The sequence below is a fragment of the Vombatus ursinus genome, unplaced genomic scaffold, assembly GCF_900497805.2.
Source record: "Vombatus ursinus unplaced genomic scaffold, bare-nosed wombat genome assembly UNPS02005286.1, whole genome shotgun sequence".
In the NCBI taxonomy this organism is placed as follows: domain Eukaryota; kingdom Metazoa; phylum Chordata; class Mammalia; order Diprotodontia; family Vombatidae; genus Vombatus; species Vombatus ursinus.
In genome coordinates this window covers 14645954-14662749 of record NW_020945064.1, presented here as the reverse complement: position 1 = coordinate 14662749, position 16796 = coordinate 14645954, and the positions used below count along the sequence as shown (strand labels likewise).

The following is a 16796-nucleotide window of genomic DNA, read 5'->3' as shown; positions in this document are numbered from 1 at the left end:
AGATGTTCAAGTTTCTTGATTTTTTTTGTTCTCTCAGTTCACAAGCATTCTTCTAACATTACTTTCCTCTCATTACAGTCTTGATCCTTAACAATTTCATGAAACAATTGTTTTCCATCCTTGAAAAATCCCTTGCCCCCTTGTCTTTCTGCTAATGCTCAACCCTGAATCGCTGCCACTATTATCCTTCTTCCATCCTATTTATGAGCTACCTCTCTTGGGGAAAGCCAGGAAAGTGTATTGACTGGGCCCACTACACATTAATCTACATATGTAATATTTTAGGGGAGAAGTCCAAGAGCAAGTGAGATTCTCATCCTTATTTGAAGCAGATAACATCTGTGCAGTGTTTATTCTCTTTCCTACAATGTCAAGAGACTGGCCATGTTTGTACAGCCACAATGAAATATAGAATCATTTTGGTCACAATCTAGGGGTTTCTACTCAGTTATTTAGTGTTGAAGGATCCAGATGGAATGTTGGGCAAAGCTCAAAGTCATTGGGTTGGGCACAATCCTCCATTTTTTATGTACTGAACAGACAAATTCTTTTAGAAGAATGGTTTCCTGGAAATGCACCATCATTATAATACAAGTCTTGTCCCAGTGTTTCTCTCTTCAGCACATTAGAAGTAAACAAAGGATCTCCATACATTTTAACTTGGCTCTCTATTGTGATTTTTTTTTGTAATAACATTTCTGCTAGTGGGAGCAAAGCCTGAGCCCAGAAATTAAAAAACACTAAGGCTAGAAAGTAACTGGAATGTGAAAGTGCTAAACAATATAAAATCATAATAGGTAGACTTAAATATAGTAATCTGCCCAAGGTAATATAAACTCCCTTGGGGGTGGGGTGGGGTGAGGAAAGAGTAATTACCACCTGGGGTAGAGGGATAGGGTCCAAACTGGAAGAAAAGCAAGTTTATAGCAAAAAGTCAGACTAGATTGATACCAGGCTTTTTGGGGGTAATACTAAATTCCATGGGGTTGAGTAAAGTGGGGAGGAAGATTGGTTACCCAAATAAAAGTTCAGTCTATAAAGACCATACTACATTAGGAGGCTGACTGCATGCATTACCAAGGAGCTAACCATTTATCTTACTCAACTTGTCTTTCTAAAACCCTTTTATAACCACGGCAGGAATTCCCTTTTCTTGGTTCCCATGCTGATGTGTCTAAGTGGTAAGGGTTTGCCATTTTCCATCCTAACTGCTGAGTCCATCAGACTATATGGGTTCCTCCTCTCCCACTACCTTCTCAATTCTTTGAAGATTTCTTCTAACCCTACCAATCAATTGGAATTGCTCTGAAAACCTTTTCTAAATCATCATCCTACTTGACCTCTACAGGTTTTGGCACTGCCAACTACCTCCTTCTTCTGTATACTCTCTTCTCTAGTTCTCATGAAACAGCTCATTCCTTGTTGTCCTCTTAGCTCCATGACTATTTCTCAGTGCCCCTTGTTAGATAATCACCCAATTCCTATCCCCTAAGCATGTGTCACCTGAAGACTTGGAGAAAATCCTCTGCACTTTTTCTTTTGTTGACCTTTTTTTTGCTCCCATGGATTCAATCATCGTCTCTGCCATTGATTGCCAGATACATATCCCCATTCCCCCATCCCTAATCTGTCTCCTGAATCCTTATCTTGTGTCACATTTGAGATTTTAATAAAAGGGTAAACTGAGGCAGATCTCTGTGCAAGATAACATTTCTTAGCAGGGCCATGTTACCTGTCAATAAATGGGTCAATGGCTTGGCTCCATTAATGTCAAAGATCCTGAGCAAAAGGACAATTCCCCTTTTATAGGTTTTGGGGAGTACAGAACAAAGAACAGAGGATAGATGACAGCATCATATGATTAAGGGCAACATGATTGGTTATAAAACTGAGACACAGAGAACAATACGATTGGTCGGACATTTGGTAATGGGGCGTTAGCAATGACCTCTCTTCTTCTCTCATGAGACTAAGAAGTACTCATTGTTGGAATCCAAGTACAAGATAGCAGCCCAGGCTTTTGGATAGCAAATCAGACATCCCTGAAGGATAGCTTGGTGGAGTAAAGCTATCAGACCCAGCTCCCTTTCTTTCACACACATTACCCAAGGTTAGCAAAATTCCTTGAAGCAAGAATACGTCAGTGATTACCAGGAGAGTACAATTTCTATACTTATTACAGGCCAGATGAACTCTGAACTAAGTTCAGAAACAAAGAACCATGACTTAAGCAGTTACAGGACAAAGTAAATTACTTGTATGAACAATAAGAAAATGATACAAGATCAACCTTAATCTTCTCAGTTGCCAACTGCCTGCTAGACATCTTCTAAATGTCCCCTCAGGACTAAAAGCTCAATACTTCCCATATTTAACTCCTTACCTTATCCCCACTAAACCTGCTCCTCCTGCAGCCTTCCCTATTTATATCAAGAACATCATTATCCTTCCACTCACTTGAGCTTTTAATCTTAGCTATCCTTGACTCTTCTTGTTCCCTCAACCCCTATATACCATCAGTTACTGACTCCTGATTCTAATACCAGAACACTGCTCCCATCTGTTTCTTTCTGTCTAGATATGTGACCACTACTTGGCTTCCGGCCCTTGTTATCTCTCACCTACAGTATAAGATAGATAGCCTTCTAATTGGTTTCGCATTTCTGGTTTCTCCCTCCTCCAATTCCTTCTCCACATAGCTGCCAAATTTTAAGGCATAAGTCTGATCATGTCATTCCCCTGATCAAAAGGCTTTTTCAATGGCTCCCTCTAGGCCTTCATGCAATTCTAGCTTTGTTCTTGGAATTTAAAATCTTTTTTGTAGTCTGGATCCTAGATACCTTACCAGACCTATTTCATATTATTCTGCCTCATAATTCTATGTTCCAGTTAAATTGGTCTACTGGCTCTTCACATTGGAGCCATCCTGGTTCAGGAGATCTGATTGTTAAATTTTCAGAGTGAGAATTGACACCTCGGAAATTGGCAAATCCTACAAATCAGGGCTTGAGTTATTGTTTTGTTGGTTGTCTAGACTTTTAAAAGTGGTGGAGAAAATGTTAATAACGTAGATTAAGTTTTAAAGGATGTCATGCTTTGGGGAGGGGACTGGTTGTTAAATATTTAATAGAATAGCTCTGACTCTATCTCTTCTCCCTATACCTTTACACAGGTTGTTCACCATACCATGAATGTTCTTTCCTCATCTCTTTCTTTTAGAATCTCTAGTTTCCTTCAGGTTTCCTTGATTCCCTTTATCCCCAGTTATTAGTCAAATGACTTTGTATTTAGTTTCTCTTTGTATTTGTTACATTCTCACAGTAGTATATAAACTCCTTGAGGGTAGGGACTTCTGTTCCTTTTTCCAGTACCTACCATAGTGTTATTGCACATCAAAGTTACTTAATAAATACTTGTTGAATTGAATTGGTTCTTTATTTATGTGTCCATATGGTATATTCTCAGTAGAATATCAATTCTTTGAAGGCAAGAATTGTTTCATTTTTGCCTTTATGCACTGAGGACAGTGTCCTGTATGTACTATGTGATTAAATAATGTTTGGTGAATTGGACCAACTTTGATGCATTAAATATATGAGAGGCAATGTGGTGTAGGAGATAAAAGAGCTGGTCTGAGTCAGCGAGACTCAGGGTTCAAGTTTGGCAGAACTGTGTGACCCTGGCCAAATCACTTAATCTCTCTAGGCCATTGGTGTCAAATCCAAATAGAAATGACTAGGCAACTCTCCCAGACTAAAAGTTACAGAGGCATTGACCTGCATTGGTAGACTGTTTCCTCTTTGGGAGTTCCTTATACCAATGAAGTAATGGATCCCTCAATACATAATTAGGTTTCATACCTATACTTCCACTTTCCAATTCTTTATCATGATATGTACGCAGTTCTGGGCTGTAGAATGTTCTCAAGCAGAATATGGGCTCTAGCAGTTCTTAAAAGGCCAGAAGGACCCTTTTGATGGACTAGGTGTCTATTTTTCAAGGACCAACCTGGAGTAAGTGTGGGGATGACCAGCATCAGAACACTGACCACCAAGTGATGCAGTTTTTGGCTATAGTAACTTCATAGACAGGAGTCTATGAAGGAATGGAGGGGCTACAATCTACATTGGGGAGAAGAATAGCCACACTGATGAAATCAGATCTTTTGAAGTATAAAAGTGAGGGTCTAGGGTTTAAGGGATTTATCTGTGGTCTGGAAGGTAAAAGTCTGAGAGGGGAGGACATAACAGAATATGATTGATCTACTACTAATCTGACTCAATAGGCACTATTTGAAATATTTGGTGAATCTACTTCCTTGTTGACGTCCCCCTTAAAATAGTATGATGTCTGATGTGAAGGATTTTGGATTCCTTAGAAGGGTCAATATTTGTATAAACACAACTGAGAACAATGCATATTTTCTTTCTCCCTAGATCCTCCCATGGAAAAAGCTTCACCTAGCTTTAAATGAAAGTGAAATGGGGAAAATTGTACAGCATGTCAAAAGTCTTTAGAAATTTCCACTAAGAGCTCCCTTTAAGCCTGGGTTGTTATTCAAGTAGACATTCCCAAGGACAGCAGTGCCTCACCAAAAAAAAAAGTCAAATGAAGCAAAGTTATTCTCTAAAACTACTCAGAATCCATGTCTTCAGAGGCAAAGAGAAGACTAGGTGATAAATTCAAACAGAGGCACCACAAAAATGTAACAGGTTAATGACAATATATTACATAGCACTTGAAATCCCACCTCCTCTAGAAAATCTTGGTTAAGTAATTGAACAGGGAAATGTACCAGTACATAATGTAGTGTGGTCTGATGAAAATTCACAGGTTCAGAGACAAAAAAAACCTGTGTTCAAGTTCTGACTCCCACCAACCCACCCTGTGAGACTCTGGGCAAGGTCACTTCATATCTCTGTGCCTCAGTTTGCTCATTTGTGCATCCTTAAGACATAAGAGAATAAAAATTTCATTGATGTGGGTACTGTCTCCATATATACAGAATACAACCTCCTTGACTTGGTCTTCAGTCCTTAGGAGTTGCTTTGGATAAAAGCAAATAGACACAACTCTCATTACCCAGTGCATTTGATAGGAAAAGCCTTCTCTGCATTTAAATAGGTCAGTCTTCGGTTAACAGAGATATATCTCTCTAAAGTCTACATTCAAAGCCTTCAAAGCTTGGGGGCCCTGAAAGAGGTTGGGTTCTATTGGCTTATTTCTTAAAGAACTCAGTGCCTCACTTTAATTGGGAAATAGTTGAGCAAATTGGGATATTTGAATGTAATGGAATATTATTCTCCCCTAAGAAACAATGGAAAATGAGATATTAGAGAAACATAGGAAGACTTACATGAACTGATGAAAAGTGAAGAAAGCAGAATAAGAATGATAAATACAATAACTATAATAAAATAAATCAAAACAATACTAAAAAAACAAAAAAAACTAAAAAACTGGTTGAACTCAGATGAGTTACAATGACCAGTCTTAGTCCTGAAAGATAGAACACATTTATCTCTTCTAACAGAGAGGTGGATGACTACGGAAACAGAACTGCATACACTGTCAGACATAGTAACTTGGTTGGTAGGTTTTTAAAACTGTTTTTCTTTGTTGCAAAAGAGAGTTCAATGGGGAGCAGGTGTAAGGGATTCAAATTAAAGGCATTCATGAAGCAAACAAAAAAACCCCAAGCAAGGATACTTCCATGCCACAATAAAGCACTGGAGGACTCTTGTTGACTTCCTTACCTACTAAATGGCTATAGAAACACTTGCACTACCTGCCCCCCAGGATGGTTATAAGGAAAGCACTTTATAAATAACTAAGTAAGTGTGAGCTAGCATTTATACACTTACCTAATTTGCATATTCATTTAATTTATGTTTATTGAAATTATATTTTAATATTTATCCATCACATCTCCTGGAGATTAGGGGTCATGTCTACTTAACTCACTTGGCTTAGAGACTTGTATAACACCGCACACAAATAAGTATTTAATAAATGCTTTTAATGATGGTTCCAATTAAGTAACTCCACTCTGGGCCTCATTGTGTCTTGGGCATGACCCTGGGTTCTCAAAGGCCATGGTAGTGAAATGCAAATACTGGCAGGTTACTTACCAAGCTGGAGCCCAGTGATGGATGGTATATGTATTCTAAGAGGCCCAGTTTAGCTAACTGTGGAGAGGCTCTGCACCATGTTGGCTACCAGGCAATGATTTTTGTGACCACAGCAGTTCATGAAGACCCTCTACTAAGATGCTGATAGATTACACTCTTCAGCAATGAAGAGAGCGCCCACACTGATGAAATTGCATCTCCCTGAAATATTGATATGTGTTAAGTAATAGAACTTATAAAACTGGAATTCGATTGGTACCAGCCTGTTTTCTACTTCACTTTGCCCACATAGATCCAGCCTTCCAACAATGTGGCCAGTTCACAGCTCCATGGAGGCTGCAGCTTACAGACATCAGCTTAGTGGAAGCACACCACATACCATATTTTCCATTTGATCATCTAACTTTAAAATCTCTTTTCATTTTCCTTCTCTTCCCTTTGGTTTTAAGTTAAATGCAAATTAAAGAAAGCAATTTAATGGAAACCAACCCTCTAAATAATTTGAGGTCAGAGAATAGCAGAATGGCACAGTGGACAATATAATGTAGTGAGAGTCTGGTGGCCTGGACTCTAGTCCTCTCTAGTCCACATCCTCTCTCTGGGAGTCAGTTACTTCACCTGCAAAAAGAGACAACTGGATGAGCTCAGCAATGTCAACCAAGTGGCTCATTTCTTGTGATATTCCAAGTGCACCAGCAGGAATCCTTATGCCCCATTTTTATTTGAGTTTGACATTGCTGTCTAGCTGATCTCTCCCATCCTTTCCAGCTCTAAACATTTATGCTTTGTATCTTAACGACTCCTGGTTAGTTCAGCAGTGGGCGTTTCTGAACCTTTGTTATTGCAATTCTAAACCCAGGATCCTCTCTGAGTGGTTTTCAGGTATGATGGGCACATGACTATAAAGTCCTTCCAAATCAATTATACTTGTGTTTCCTTCTTCCCGTTGCACTAAAAATATTGAAAATAAAACAACTTTCCTAAAGATAAGATGTGGTTAAACCACTTTTCAGGAGTCTGTCGCTATTAAGAAGAACCTTAGTGCTGTGCCAAGCTAGGAAGTCTTCGACAAATGCCGTTGATCCAAAGCTTAATAAATGTAATTCTACTTCTGATAAGTTTATTAATTGTTATAAAGAAGAAATCATTCAAGTCTTTTTGAGATCATATGAATCAGGGTGAAATGTGGGTCAGAAACTAGTTCTTGGTTCCTTTGATGACATACAAAAAAATGGTGGAGGGAAGAAGAGATTATCCAAATCATTTTCTTAAAAGTCTGTGTCCTTTTTTCCTATCAGACATTTTAGAGATGAGGAAATTAAAGTTTAGAGAGCTGAAGAGACTTGCCCCACAAGGCTGATATTCAAACCCAGGCTTTGGGACTTGTGGTCAGAGGATGGGACTTGGAGTTGGTAAGACCTGGGTTCAAGTCCTGCCTCAGACATTTATTAGCTGAGTGACCATAGGCAGGTCATCTAATCTCTTTCAGTCTCAGTTTCCTCAACTAAAAAATGAGGAAGCTGGACTCGTTGCCTCTAACGTCTCTTCCAGCTTTAAATTTAGGATTATTCGCTTCCAAATACAGGACTCTTTTCATCATTTGACATTGCCTCTCCCTCCTCCAGACCTTGAGAAATAGCTCTCTAGAGACAGAAGCATTGTTGACTGTCCATGCCTGGTACATCTTTCGCTTTCTTTGCTAAAATTGCCAATTATGATAGGGATTTCTGTAATATAAACCCATCGTTGCACAAAGAGCAGGGCAAATGAAATTGCTGGCCCAGGTTAGAGTAGATTAGATGGCCTATGGGTTCACAACCATAGACTTCATTTCTTAACCAACTAAAGCACGCATCCAGTCACATGCCCAGGTCGAGTCAAGATAACAAGCATCTATTAAGTGCTTTCTATATGCCAGGCACTGTACTAAGGGCAGATCAGAGGAGGTGATCATGATGACATACAGGCAGCGTGTGGTATGAATTCTTAAAAAGAGTTTTTATGGTACCACAGAAAGAACCTTAGCTTTTGAATTGGAAGACTTAGGTTCAAATTTTAGCTCTGCTACTTACTAGATTGTGCTCTTGGGTATTTGTCACTTCTCTTGCCTGGGCTTCAGTTTCCTCATCTGTAAAATTAGGGGGTTGGAATAGATGCCCCTATGAACCCTTCCAGTTTAAAATCTCTGATCCTACGATTCCACTTATCCTCTCTAATTCAATTTATAATATTATACTGCATTTGACCAGATAAAGAATGCTGGGGAAATATTTCATTTTACGTTCTTAATTCTTGTTTCTTCTCTCTGCTATCAGAGGCTTACCCTCTTCCACTTCAGTATAATTAAATTTATTTCAGTACTCCATCATCGGTTTTTTGAAGGGAAGATTCTCTCACCTTATTTCAGCATACTTCCAAAGAATAAAAAACCTATCTTCTGGAGGATAATATTGGGGGATGGGTAACATTAAATAACTTCCTTTGAAGAATGTCAGGCCAAAAGCAAACAAAAAAGTTAAAAGAGAGTTGAGGCTGGTAAGCTTTTGGCTAAGAATGGGAAAGGTCATTAGAAAATTAAAGAGATAATCCACATTTTAAGTTAAGATCAGAAATGAGAACTTTTGGCCTCCCAGAAGGTTAGAGGCTTGAGTGATAGTGAATTTCAGGCATGAATATAAACCTCTCCCTAACCCCCCTACCATTGATGTAACTTGTATACAGCTAATATTGAACAGCATTTATGTTTACTGAATGCTAATGCTTGAATTTGAAGGTGGAGGGGGTGGAGAAAATTCCCTTTCACCTGGACAGAGTTCGGACTGATAAACCAGGTCAACTGATCTGTGCTATATTTATGGTATAGCCTGATGGGGAAAGAACGTGAGTGGAATGAAATTTTGTATTAATGGAACCCAGGCCATGGGCCTGGAAGAAATCAGATCTATCAATTGGACTTGGTACATTTCCAGACTGCTCACTGGCTGTTGAGTTGAATCATGCCTATGCCCACAGGGAAGCATAGGGAACATTTCAGGAAATCTGAAGATACTCTTAAAGTTGCTAAGTAAGCCTGAATTAATGCACAGAGTATAAAGTCCTAGAGATTGTAGTGTATTATGTTTATTCTGCTGCCTTTTGTTCCAACTCTCAAAACTACTGGTGTCTCCCAAGAAGTTTTGAAAGTGACCTCCCCCAAAAACAAACAAACCCAAAGCCAGGAGTAAATGTTAAGTTGATCAATTCTGCCTTTGCCCAATAGTCTAGTTCATGATTTGGCTAATCTTTTTCATACAGGCTTACAGCACAAACATGCTACATGGTATAGCCAGTAGCAATGAGTAGTTTTAATGTATGGCACTTTCTTAGATCTTCTGGTATTTTTGTTTCGTTTACCAGTTCCAATGTCTACAAGTGCCTCCTTAAGTCCTTGGGTGAAACTGGCACAGCAGGAAGATCAAATAAAATTATGAAAGACATAGTATAATTCTGGTGTGAATATAAGGAAAATTAAGTGATGGAGTTTTAGTGCAGGTGAGAGAGAGAGACAGGGACAAGAGACAGAGAGAGACAGAGAGAGAAACAATCTATGTTTGGTATAAGCAGGTGGTTCATTTTATGAAATAATTTAGCTCCTCACTCTTTGATACTGAACACTCTCCATATGCAACCATAAGGCAAAAAAGAGATTAAGTCCTGTTTTTACCTTGTAATACTGAGTCACAGAATTCAATAAAAATCACATGGATGTCAAAGTAAGATTAATATCTGATATTTGCATATCTCCCTTCTTTTGAGGAGCTCTCAAGTCTTCACAACTGCACGAATTCTTGTTTGTACTCAGAGCATCCTTGAACAGGGCAGGTTTCACTGAGCCACAATTGAGGCTCCCCCAAATGTCCAAGGATTAATCCAAAATCCCACTATTAAATAATGGCAGAGCTAAGAGTAGAACCTGGGTCTCCTAGGTAGGTCAATGTTTCCTAGGCTTTCAATGCAGGAACATGCTTTTAGAAAAATTAAAGAAGAAAATAAGACAGAGGAAAGGCTGTGTGAATTCCCTTTTAGCTTTGTAATAGTTTATTATTGGGGCCTGCCTGTCTGTCTTTGTCTCTCTGCATGTCTTTCTGTCTCTATCCCTGTCTCTGTCTGTCTCTTTCATTATTAGAGTGGAAAAGTGAAGAGGAATTTGAACTGATTATAGTACAATTACAATCCAATTACCTCCTCCCTACTCCTCTCAAACATTGTTATAGTCCAGTGTTGATCAACAAAGTCAAATCCTTGCACCTGAAGACAATGTTCAGAAAATTATTCTTTGTCAGCTGCAAAATGAACAGATCTCCAACTTTTCAGTAATTTATGGACTACTGGGGCAGAATTTAGTTTATGGGAGAAATCTATATAAACACAGACATAGTTATGTCTTTCACAGACGTAAATATTCTCCAGTAGCCCCCACTTTGCAGAGGTTCTGGAGGTTTATTCATTTGGAAGCAGATCAAAGGTAACATTCAGTCAACATAGCCTCTTTCTGGACCATTTGCTTGGTAGCTGGAAACAACCCTAAAATACTGGGTTCACATGGTTATTGGAGGGACACTCAGGATCTCTCTTAGGCTATTTCTCCATTCAAAACATAAATCAAAATTGTTTTGTCATGGGACCAAACCACAGAGACAGCCACCAGCAACACTCAGGAACCACTCGAGATCTTTGGAGCTGGAGCTCTTTTTCATGGGCCTACCCTGCTTCATCACTTCACCCGGGCTCAGTTACACACTATTGGGTCAGCATGGATCATGGATTTTCATAGAAGAGATCTACCTAAACCTCATTTCAGCCAGTTTTTGAACCACTTCTCCATATTGACCACCAAGTGGCTTCAGTCCCAATTCTTTCCTCCAACCTCCGTTCAGAGGGGCTAATGAAAAATGAAATAATTGACAGGCAACCAGAAGGAAGAAGAGTGGAAACAAAGCAAAGTAATAATCCTTGAACTGGATAATAAATCTGTGGGCGGTCATGGCATAATTGTCTTTTTACTTAATTTAGCTCTCATTTTTTAAATTTTTTTCTTCATTTTTTTTTTCTTTCTAGCAAAGTCTGGCACTGGTGGCCTGAGTTTAACTCCAATCCAGCAGAGGTCACTGCAAATATTAAGTAAACTTTTAAAGAACTAACACAGGTGTTCTGCTTGCTTTCAAAATATTTTGAAGTTATCTTTTCTATTCATAGATCAAGAGCAAGAAGGAAACTTAGAGATCTTCTAGTCCAATTTCTTTATTTGATAGATGAGGAAACTGAGGCTTAGAGATGAAGATGCCCAAGGTCACATGACTAGCCAGTGTATAACCAGAAATATAATAATAGCTAGAATTTATGCAGCACTTTAAAGTTTGTAAAGTGTTTTGCATATGTCATTTCATTTTAGCCTCACAACATTCCTGGAAGGTAGTTACTATTATAACTCCCATTTTATAGATGAGCAAACTGAGACTGATAGAGGTCAAGTGACTTGCCCAGGGTCACATAACTAGTAAAGGTCTGAGGCAGGATTTGAACTCAGATCTTCCTGACTCTCAATCTAGTGCTATGTCAACTAGCAACCTGTAACCCATTAACTGTATTTTTTTATAAGTTAAAACTAAAACCATGGTTGCCAGACATATTGCACAGTTATATTATTTATTATTAGAAATCTAATTAATAACCATGTGCAGTACTACTCTGGGGTTTTAATTTCCAACAACAAAGTGCTAAAATATAAAGCAGAATCATGGAATCTTGGCACTTCAGACATCATCTAGCTTAATCCCTCCTTGATACAGAATTTCCCCTGAAACATCTCTTATCTAGTTTCTGTTTGAAAATCCCCAGTGTAAGAAATGATGAGCTGGTTGATTTTAGAAAAACATGGAAAGACTTGCATGGAATAATGAAGAGTGAAATGAGCAGAACCAAGAGAACGTTGTATACAGTAACAACAATATTGTTTCAAGAACAATTGTGAATGACTAAGTTGTTCTGAGTATTATACATATTCAAATCAATTACAAAGGACCTATGAAGGAAGGTACTATCCATTTCCAGAGGAAGAACTGATAAATAGAATCAGTTTGCATGGTATGGTTTTACATATACATATATGCATACACATACATATATGTGTGTATGTCTATGTGTGTATATGCATACTGTGTCAAATGGTGGCCTTCTCTAATGCAGGGTGGGGAGGGAGGGAAGGAAGAAGGGAGACAGTTTAGAACTTAAAATACAACAAAAAATAAATTAAATTTTAAAAAATTTCCAATAACAGGAATTTACTGGTATCCTAGTCCATTTAGGGACAGCTCTAATTGTCAGTAAATTCTGAACTGAATTCTTTCCCCCTAAAATCATGCCTTTTCATTCCTTGGTTCTAGTTCCCTCTTGGAACCAAAGAGTATTCAATAGAATTCCCCCTTCCTTGCAATAGTTCCTCAAATATTTGAAGGTAGAGGTCAGGTCATGTCCCTGCTGAGTTTTCTTTTCTCTAGGCTGAACACTCCCCTATTTTTTTTTTTAACCACATCCTCCTAGGTTTCAAGTCTCTTCGTGATCCTGGTCAACCTCCTCTTGACATGCTCCCGCTGATTAATGTCCTTTGTACGATGAGAAGTCCAGAAATGAACATAATATTCCAGATATAATCTGACCAATTTAGGCTACAGAGAGTGGTACAATCTCCTTCCTCATTCCAGAGACCACCACTAACTTTTTGGCCTCCACACCACACCATTTACTCGTATTATTTGCAGTTACCAACTTCATTCAGACAAAATCTCCCCATTCTTCCACCTGTAACAGAATCCCAATGATTGGATTTACAGTTTACTCCCTCTAATGAATTCACATGAGAAAACAATTTAGTGGCCAAGCTAAACGATCATCTATGATTAATCACTGTCCCTAGTGCTGTCTTATTATTGTTGTGAAAAGTTTATTACTGAGGCAAAGAGTCAGGAGGGAAGTCCTGGGGTTATTACACCTGGAGGAAGCCGGATGGCTCTGCAGAATTTTAACAGCAACTTACATTCCACTGTGATTCCGCTGGATCAAGCCATTTCTCAGGAAAGATCCCCAATTAAGGATGTGGAAGTCAAACTAATCTTTTACATCTATCTTTTGCATTGAAAGATGGCATGGAGAGGGGCTTGGGGGTTCAGATTTTCTGCAAAGCACACCACTTATAGAGTCATACCACAAGTCTTAAATTCAGCCACTGTTGAGAACAGTAGAGAACTAAATGAGAGCTTAAATGGAAGGATATTTTATGATTGATGTAGTTTTTTAAAAATCTGAATCACACTGACACCCAGAAAATTGTCATTTTAGCCTGAAAAAAAGAAGGGACACATTTTAGCTATCTCCTTAATTCCATACAATAAGCTAACTGGATAAACAGGAAATAAAAAGAGAAGCAACCCCAATGTAGGAATTGTGCAATAAGTCTTAAAGACATGCATCCAACCAAAAGCATTTCCTCCTTTCTGTGCTGACATAAATGCAAACTAAAAAAAAAATATAGAAAGAGGAATTTTTAAAAAGATCGCTCTTGGATCAAAAATGGCTGACAGAAGAAGAAACATTAAAAAGAGCGGAGGGAAAACAGCTGCTAATCTAGAATTATCTACTGCCTTTAATAACGAAAATGTTTGATCTGCCTTCCCTTTTGCTTTAATGAGATTTGCAACAATTCATTAACCGAACAGTCAGTTCGGATATGGTTCCCTTCTGCAGAGATGTGTTGGGATAGTGAGAGCTGGTGCAGCTCCTTCCTCTCTCCCAGCCTCCCAGGAAATAAAAATGTATACCTTTGTTTCCAATTCACTTAGATACTATCTCCAAAAATCCACATTTAGAAATGATCAAATAGCATATCCCTTTGGATAAGGCAAAAGAGTTCGGGCCATATGTCAGTGGGTTAATTGGATTGTATTTGTATTTGAGCACGGCAGCCCTCTCTGGTTTCCCCCTCTTTTCTGCAGGAGCCAGGAGAGAGAATGTGAGCCTGCTTTTGTCTCCTTTTGCCTTGCTTAAGGCACGTTTTGGGCTTTAACTTCATTTTTCATTCTGCAAGCCCAAGTCAGGCAGTTAGCCTGCTCCAGAGTTTCCTCAGGACCAGCGTTTCTTTGCCCTGTGCCTGAAATGCAGCAGAGCAATCACGATTCTCCAGGCACAGGAGAGCAGGTAGAAAAACCTCAACCTATTACACCTATTATGTCTGGACGGGCTCAGAAGCTTATGGTTTGTTGATCATTTACCACCTACTTCAGCTCTCAGAAAGGAGAAACCCCAATTCAAATAAACAGTGCAAGGCCTCAACTCGCTGCATCGTTTTTGTTAGCGTTTTCGTCCCTGGGCTCTGATTTATGAAGCCCGAAGCATTAAAGCCTACAAGCCTAATGGGAAAGCATTAAGAGGAATTCGGCACGGAAGTAACTCTCCACTTGGCCTTAGATACATCCCTCCAAGTGGGCGGTTCCCAGCTCCTCTCTTCCCTCTCAAATGCACTTGGGGGGTTGACTTGCGGACCCCAGTTTTTTTTCTGTTAGCCCAGAACGGAGGGTCCACTAGGAGGGGGCACGGATCAGCTTTGGTCTTCCTGATCAGGAGGCACCCACCCACTGTCGAAACTGTGAGAGGAACGATTCCCCTTCCCGACATCCAGTAGGCTCCTACCTCAGGCACTTGGCAACGAGAAAAGCCGTAGCTAAGGGGCCTGGGACACATGCTCCACAGCCCGGAGGAGGTGAGGGGGGTGAGAAGTAGGGGGTGAGATTGGAAAGACGGAGAAACAGACCCAGAGAGAAGCCTGCACCTCTGCCCCGCCCACATGTGCCAGGCTCCTTCATCCCAAACAGAATCTGGTCGGGGACTTGGGAGCCGAGCTGCCTGGGAGCTATGGGTGATTGGGGGTTGAAAAAGACCCTCCGAGACCAGGGGCGGAGTCTCCTTAACCTCTCCACCCTCCCACCCTCAGCGTCTCTGACCTCCGACAGAGAGATTCCAGGCGGGGGGCGGGTCCCCTCAGTCTTTCTCAGTCTTGTCCCCACCCCCAGCCCCAGCCCCTGCCAGAGAGCTAGCTCTGATGTGGGGAATGGAGGAACCCCTCTCCAGCTCCAGCCCCACGCCCAGACTGAGATGAGGATGTGGAGAGCAGGGTGCCCTTCAGCTCTCCCCACCCCTATACAAAAAAGGCAAAAGCATCTCTAATGACTGTGGTCCTCCTCTCTCTTCTCATAAGCAGAGTATCTTTGATATGTGGGGTCTCCCTCGCCCCACCACACAATCTACAGAGAACAAACAAAGCAACTCAGACAGAGGGACGAGGTTCTCAGATCCATATCTTGCACATGGAGCAACTCAGGGGGCAGGGGTCTCCCTCAGTCCCACATCCCAAAACAGATGCTTCGAGGTGGCAATGTGAGATCCTTTTCAGCAGATCTCTATCCCCATTCACAGCAAGAACAGCTCCCCATCCATAGCCGCACACAAAACAGCTGGGGGGGGGGGGCGGCGGTTTGTTCCTTATGTCCCACCCACATTTCTTCCTATAGACAGAGCAGCTCTAAGTTGGGAGTTGGGCAAGGAGGGTGGGGGTCCCTCACTTTCCCTTCCAGGATGGCTGAGTTGGCGGTCCCCTGTTCCCCCTCATAAACGCAAGCAGAGAGGTCTCCTGACTACCCCTGCCCTCAGGCAGAGCAGCCCCAGGTAGGGGCTGAGGTACCCCTCATCCCTGAATAGAGAAGGGGGCGGGGAAAAGTTCTACAGCTCCTTTTCCCAGGTGGACTGATATGGAGGTTCGGGGGGTGGTATTCTGAGGTCCTGGTCGTCCTTACTCCCAGACAGAGAAGTCTCGAGGTGGGGTCTTATCCTTGTGCACAGAAGGGGGCTGGAGAGGGAAACTCTGCAGCTCCTCCTCCCAGGTGGGCCAAGATGGAGGTTGGGGGTCCTCTGACTCCCCTCCCCCCCAGCTAAGCTGGGAAGGTCTCCTGGCCGTCCTGCCCTCAGCTAGAGCAGCCCCACGGTGGGGGTGGGGTGGGGTCCCCCTCGGATAAGTACTAAAGGGGGCGGGGGAGTCCGCAGGTACCCCTCCCTGGCAAGATGAGGTGGGGGTACGTGGGCCACCTCCCACCCCAGGGGAGGCCGCCTCCGGGCTTGAGGAGGGCGGGATCGAGCTCTCGGGCCGTGGCTCCCGGACCCGGCTCTTCACTAGCCTGGTCCTCGCCTGGCTCGCGGGCAGCAACTCACCTGACAGGCGGGCGGGCTGGCGCCCCTCTCCGTGAAGCCGGCGGGCGGTCAGTTCGTAGGCTGCAGGGTAACCGGGCTCGCTTCGGGTCCCATCCCTTCGTGGGTGACAGTGGCGGCGGCGGCGGCGGCGGCCTCAGCTTCGGCTGCACGCCCGGAGCCTCCCTCGGACTCAGCACCTCAGGTGCTCTGAACAGCTCCGCGCCTCGCCCGGCCGCGCCAGGCTCCGCCCACATCTCGTGTCCGCAGCCAATGGCGGCCCGGTACCGGCCCCCCTTCCCCCACCCCGTCTCCCTGTCGCTGTGGATTCGACAGCTTCAGCCCCGCCTCCTCAGCCCTAGCCCGGGTCCCCAGCCCCCGGGGCGGCTGCGGTGG

The 16796-nt window shown here is 41.9% G+C and overlaps 1 protein-coding gene across 2 annotated transcripts in view; it reads right to left on the bottom strand.

Annotated features, from left to right (window-relative positions):
• The window catches only part of SMPD3 (sphingomyelin phosphodiesterase 3), a 252378-nt gene extending 235829 nt beyond the window's left edge, over positions 1-16549 (bottom strand). For both annotated transcript variants that reach the window (XM_027847630.1, XM_027847628.1), the window contains exon 1: positions 16425-16549. The gene's annotated coding sequence lies outside the window, so the exon portion shown is untranslated. The remainder of the gene's footprint in view (positions 1-16424) is intronic.
• Between the last annotated feature and the right edge of the window lie 247 nt (positions 16550-16796).